Here is a 6,054-nt window from a genome sequence, read left to right as displayed (position 1 = left end):
CTTTCTCACCAGGAGGTTTGCATTGCATCTGAAAATTTAAGTATTTAATAGTTTTAATATGAAAAATATGAAAGCAAACAATAAAAAAAATAAAAAGTAATGTATGTACATGAAAATTGTTACGAGCAATATAAAAAAATATTTATTTATTTTCTGAGGTAATAACCTCGCTGGCTATGGACTTAAGTATGCACAATGGTGTACTGAAGTTGGCCTTGAGGGGCTTCTCCTCTATGTTTTCCTCATGCACTTGGGTACCCTGCAACAACCCACAAGTTTATGTAGCAGTGCTTTAGATATTAATAATAATTAATAATGATCAACGGTATGATAATATATAATAATAATAAGAATTAATAAGAATATTTGTGATAAAGTACCTGCACAATTTTGTCGACAGTTTGGATTGCATGCTTGAGGATGTTTTCAACAATTTCGAAAAGAGAATCCTCATCAAAGGAATTATCAACATTGACATAATGAGTTGCATAAATTTGGTCCAAGATTTTCTTATCAGACATGGAAAACAGGCTAGCCTCAACTTTAGAAAACAAATTTTTTGCGAGGTCGCCTAGCATGATGATGACTTAGGGTAGGGAGTCTTGGGGATTTCAAAGGCTAGGGCTAAAGAACGGGTATTGGCTCGTAGCTAGGGATGGCAACGGGTCGGGTAGGGGCCGGGGATGACAATATCATTCCCATCCCCGCTCTCCATCCCCGCCCCCATCCCTAAACTCATCCCCGTTTATTAGGTTTCGGGGAATCCCCGTCCCCGTCCCCGTCGGGGGACTATCCCCCATACCCGCCCCGAATCCCCGATTTTTTTGCATAAAAGAATATTTATCATACATTTTAACATTAAATTTCATATTAACTTATCATTCAACACATCCAAATTAACTATAAAGTTCAACTCAACTATTTAAAATCACATCAATATGAAATTCCATAGAAAATTAGGAAGAATTAGGAGAAGGAAGTTAACTTAGGGTTAAACATAAATATTATAATTATATATTTATTTATTTAAATATAAACATATATATTTTCGGGCCGGGTTCGGGGATGGGGACGCAAATACCATCCCCTCCCCATACCCGTCGGGAATTTTTCAAGTTCGGGGATCCCCGTACCCGATACCCATTTAGACCCGAAATCTCCCCCTGTTAGGGTCGGGGACCCGACGGGGACCCGCCCCTACGGGGATTTTTGCCATCCCTACTCGTAGCTTGATGTGTTGGTGCAGCATCCTTTTGCAATATGCCTGCCCTATTTATAGCCATATTCAGGTTAGTCTAAAACTTGTCCCAAATAAAATATTACTCCCCATGTTATCTCCATGTGAAGCTACTCAAACTGAAAGAGACAATAAGGTTGAAAATGAAGGAAGTTGAGGTTCCATCCCAAAATCAATTGGCAATGGAGGAAGTAACCTAACTCCTTATAAGCCCTTGCTAGGTTTCTCAACTTTCCAATGTGGGACTCTTTACCTTCACATTCTCACACGCCCCCTCATGTGTGGCGAATTTTTAAGCCTAACACGTTAACAACACATATTGGGTGACGTAGAGCACGTGTGGCCGTTGGGCTTTCACACGTGGGCTAACCCGCTCTGATACCATGAAGGAAGTTGAGGTTCCATCCCAAAACCAATTGGCAATGGGGGAAGTAACCCAATATCCAGAGCAATTTTCTAAAGTTCACGGGTTTTCAGGAAAATTTCTACAACTTTACCTGACTTTGAAGCGTGGAGGTTAAGAGTGGCCCGGTGGTGGATCCTATGCACTTCTACGGCCTGGGGGCGAAAAACAAGTTTTAAACTGTGAGTGGACAAAAAGTGAGATTCTTAAAATCAAGCTAGAATATAATACCCCCATTTTGAAATAACTAGGGATATATATACATCGAAAATTTAACTATATCTCCACATAAAAGATTCTACAAGCATGATTTAGTATACTAATGAAGAAACTTACATAATCGATATGATATAATAGATATTACTGCCTGGAAGAATCAAAGAACTGGTATACTGAATAAAAATACCAAAAAATACACATGTGCAATCATTGAGAAACCAATATAAAATGCCTGAAAATCATCCTTGAATAAAAGAAAGCTCAAAATCCTTTAAAACTTCGCTTGAATGAATTTACGAATAAAAATGAGTAAACAATATCTGCAGTAAAAGCTTTAAAATCCTTTAAAACTGCCACCTAATTGTACCCCTGTTATATCCGTCAATTCACTGGCAGGTCTCGGGCGCCACGCAGTCCACCCGAGCCGCAAACTGGCGAAATCAGGGGACTATGATCAGCTTGTCCCGCCGGCAGATTCCTCGGTGACACCAAGTCAGCTCGAGTCGCTCTGGCAGGATGCAGGGGACCGTAGTCAGCCTGATCCGCAATCCTGGCAGGTCTCGGGGACACAGAATCAGCCGAGCCGCAATCCTGGCAGGTCTCGGGACACCAAGTCTGCCGAGCCGCAAATCCTGGCACTCACGGTCCGGGCGTCCCCGAAACTCGTGAGGCAAAGTCAAGTGCACTGACTGAACTATAATCAGACTGGATGTCCGTAGACATCGGTCCGACTCTGGGTAATCACCATAAAGAAAATGGGTACAAGGTGGGTTTAAAATAAATTTCTTTAGAAAATCCAATTAAACTGAAATCTCAGATTGTGCTGCTGTCTCAGCTGATTTCAATCTCAAACTCTGTTTCTGTAACTTATAAATAAGCAGCACAGATTTATAAAACTGTTACTGTACCGATCACGTACAGAACCGTAATAAAAACTTACTCATGATCAAATAAGGAAATTTATTCGAATAAACTCATTTATAAAAACTCTCTTATATAAAATCAAAATAAAATCACTTATAAACTTATTTATATAAAATCACATCAAATCATTCATAAAATTTGATTTATGAAAGAATGTCCACTCACAGATGGTCCAAGCTAATTTGACCCTTTGAAGTTTCCTCATGCTGATCGGCTGGACCTCAGATGCCTGATTATCCATGAACAATAAATCAATAAAGGCTGAATAAAAGAATTAAATTAAACACCCTGCCCCCGGCCCCTAGAAGCACGTGCGTCCAATTTCAAGTTACTCCTGAACCCACACTAGCCTTTTCAGACATTTGGACCTGTTTTAAAAGTTCCTATGCTCAGCTAATCGATACACTGCCCGATCGGCCGACCGGGGACCCCGTGGGTCCACGATCTCTGATGGCCAATCTGGGGTTCCCTGAAGGTTTCTCATACAGCGGGAACCATGTTCTGCGAATTTGGCCCGAATCGGACGGTCGGATTGACCAAAATCGCGTTATCGCTTAAAACCCTAACCCTAGCCCCAGGGTTCGCGATTCCGGAGTATCCGGGACTCCGATTCGCGATCCGTCGAATCCTACACGATCTTGACATCGTGTAGACCGACATATCCAAAATTCAGCGCGATCCAACGATTACACGACACTGCACCCACGGATCGCGCGATATGAAAAATCCGTTCGGTGCTCAAACGGACTCCGAATCGAGATCTGCGAAATCCCACGCGCTCGTGACGACACGAGAACCTCAAAACTGGCCAGAGCCGTGCCACCACCCTGGCCCACGCGCCACCACACGCGCGGGACAGATCGGGTGTCCAAAGCGATTCGGGTGTGCCGAAAAATTGTTGAACCGAGGCTCCAAACTCCTACCCTAGGTAAAAAACCCTATTTGGAGTCACTTTTGTTCTTGAACCACCCCCAAAAAGTGACCGGAAACAGTAGTTTGGAAGGGCCGAAGTTCGGCCGAATTTTCAAGTTCAAAATCGAACCCCTTGGAGCTAAAATCGATCGAAGCCCATATACCCAAAAGCTAGAGCACGAAAAATAGCTCAAAAACCATACCTTACTCGATCGATTTGATGGAGAAAAGAGGAAGAATTTCAAGCTGGAAGTTCGGGTAGCTTCGAACGAACCTCCGTCGGAAAACACGATTTTGCGGCCAGCTCAGGGCTGCCCCGGGGTTGATGTCGGTTGGAAAAGGTAGGGGACTCGATGGCGGTTCCAACGCCACCGGTCTCGTGGCCATTGGAGCTCGGAGGCGGCGCCAGCACCTTCTGGAAGTCGGTGGTCCGTTTCGCGCAGAGTCCGGGTTTATATAGATGAAACTTGGAAATATTTACGGTTATGCCACTGAGACTCTTTTGACCAAAAATTTTTCGTTACAACTCCGATTCGGGCCCACTCCGTGTCTACGGACTCCTTTCGCCGTGCTCTACGCAATGGCGCAAGCGGAATTCCCAAATTCTTTCTCAATCAAAAAGTCAAATTTTCCCTCATTATTAATGCAAGGGCAAAATGGTCTTTTTACTAAAAGATATTTTCTTTACTTTTTAGATATTTTCTTTCTTTTTAGATATTTTGTTTTGAGTTCTTACACATAAAACAATAGACAAAAGGTCATCACAAATATCACAGTGGACACGTATGTAAATGTACCTCAATATAATTATAAAAAGAAAAGACAGATTTTCAGATGGTGATTTGTTTGTAAGGAGTCAAGTATATATTTTCCTATTAAAATCCCAAAGAGTAAGAATGCATATAGTGTTTGAATAAGGAGTTAAGTATTTTTCTATCCGAACTTCAGAACAAATATAAAACTTGAGTTTTAATTGTGTTAAAGAGTTTCAATTTCATTTTGAAGGTTAAAAACAGAACTCACATAATTGCTTCACCACAAAGACAGTATAATGATTTCGTCCCCAAAAAAAAAAAAACCAATATAATGATATGTCATAGGAAGGGCAACTACTCTAATTGGGTGTTTTAAAGTCTGTTGTACCAGAGATTTCTGAGTCTAATACAAATTACAATAACAAGGATCCACCTCATTTCACATTGGATCCAACTTCTTTTTTGCTAAAAATAAAAGACATACAAATCTCGTGTTTTGCAACAAATTATTATTATTAATTTCTCCAGTTAAGCATTCCCACTAAACTAACCATATGGCTGACAAAGTGTGAATGTTTATGTTCCTCGTATTTGAAAATTGAACATGCATGATTAAATATAAAACAGTTTACTCTCTTTTTCTGTGCAGATCAGAAGATCATCAAATATATCTGTTCATGTCTTACCACGTTTGTGCATATGTGGCGAGTCGTCCGACGTCATCCATTTCGTTGTTACCTTACGTCATTTGTCTTGTTATCAATTTTTTATGTCATCGTTCATATATTTACGTGTTAAATTGGCTTCTTTGAAAACAGAACAATAAAATATAGGAAAAGTATGGATTTAGCCGGGGCTGACCCTGAGTTTATGAGGGCCTAATGTGAAAATAAAGAATTATATCTCTTTGAATTGCATTATAATTTTTTGTATCAAATACATCCAAATTTCTATTGACTCGTAGAAAGTTCCAATTGACTACATATGTGAACTTTTAAAAAACTTCATAAAAATCCAAAAAAATCCGGTAAATTCTTCAACATGGAATACAATACAGACCCACATTTTTTGGGAAGGTCTATGCCCAAGAACCCCAACAAATTATAAAGATTATTCTACAGTATTTTAAATGTCCAAATGTGTTGTGCATTCTCGCTTGCCACTAATTGTTATTTTATTATCTCCAATTAAGCATTCCCACTAACTAAACCATAATTTTCCGTTTATGTCTTCATATTCACATGGTTTGGCTTGATTATGTTTCTCGTTTTGAAAATTGAACATGCTTAAATAATAAATATATGACGTATCATTAATTAGCATACGTGGCGAAAATATATTGCTGCTGCAGAACATATCCCGACTTTTCTGGGTAGATCCGATCAAAAGATCGTGAAATATATATCGTACATTTGTATTTTCTTTCATTCATCAATGTCCATGCCACTGTTGCAAACAACATGTGAATATCATGGACATCAAGGCACTTGTTAAAGATAAGCTTAATTACCAAACCAAAAAAAAAAGAAAAAAAGATAAGATTAATTAGTGGAGTAGTAAGACTATTTGTTATACTTTCACACTGGTTATCAGTTTACCACAAA

General features: G+C 39.6%; 1 pseudogene; it reads right to left on the bottom strand.

Moving 5' to 3' along the window:
* LOC117615046 overlaps positions 1-578 on the bottom strand; it is a 7,412-nt pseudogene extending 6,834 nt beyond the window's left edge.
* Between the last annotated feature and the right edge of the window lie 5,476 nt (positions 579-6,054).

Source organism: Prunus dulcis, chromosome 1 (assembly GCF_902201215.1).
Source record: "Prunus dulcis chromosome 1, ALMONDv2, whole genome shotgun sequence".
NCBI lineage: Eukaryota > Viridiplantae > Streptophyta > Magnoliopsida > Rosales > Rosaceae > Prunus > Prunus dulcis.
The sequence above is the reverse complement of the archived record's forward strand: the minus strand, read 5'-3'. Positions and strand labels throughout refer to the sequence as shown.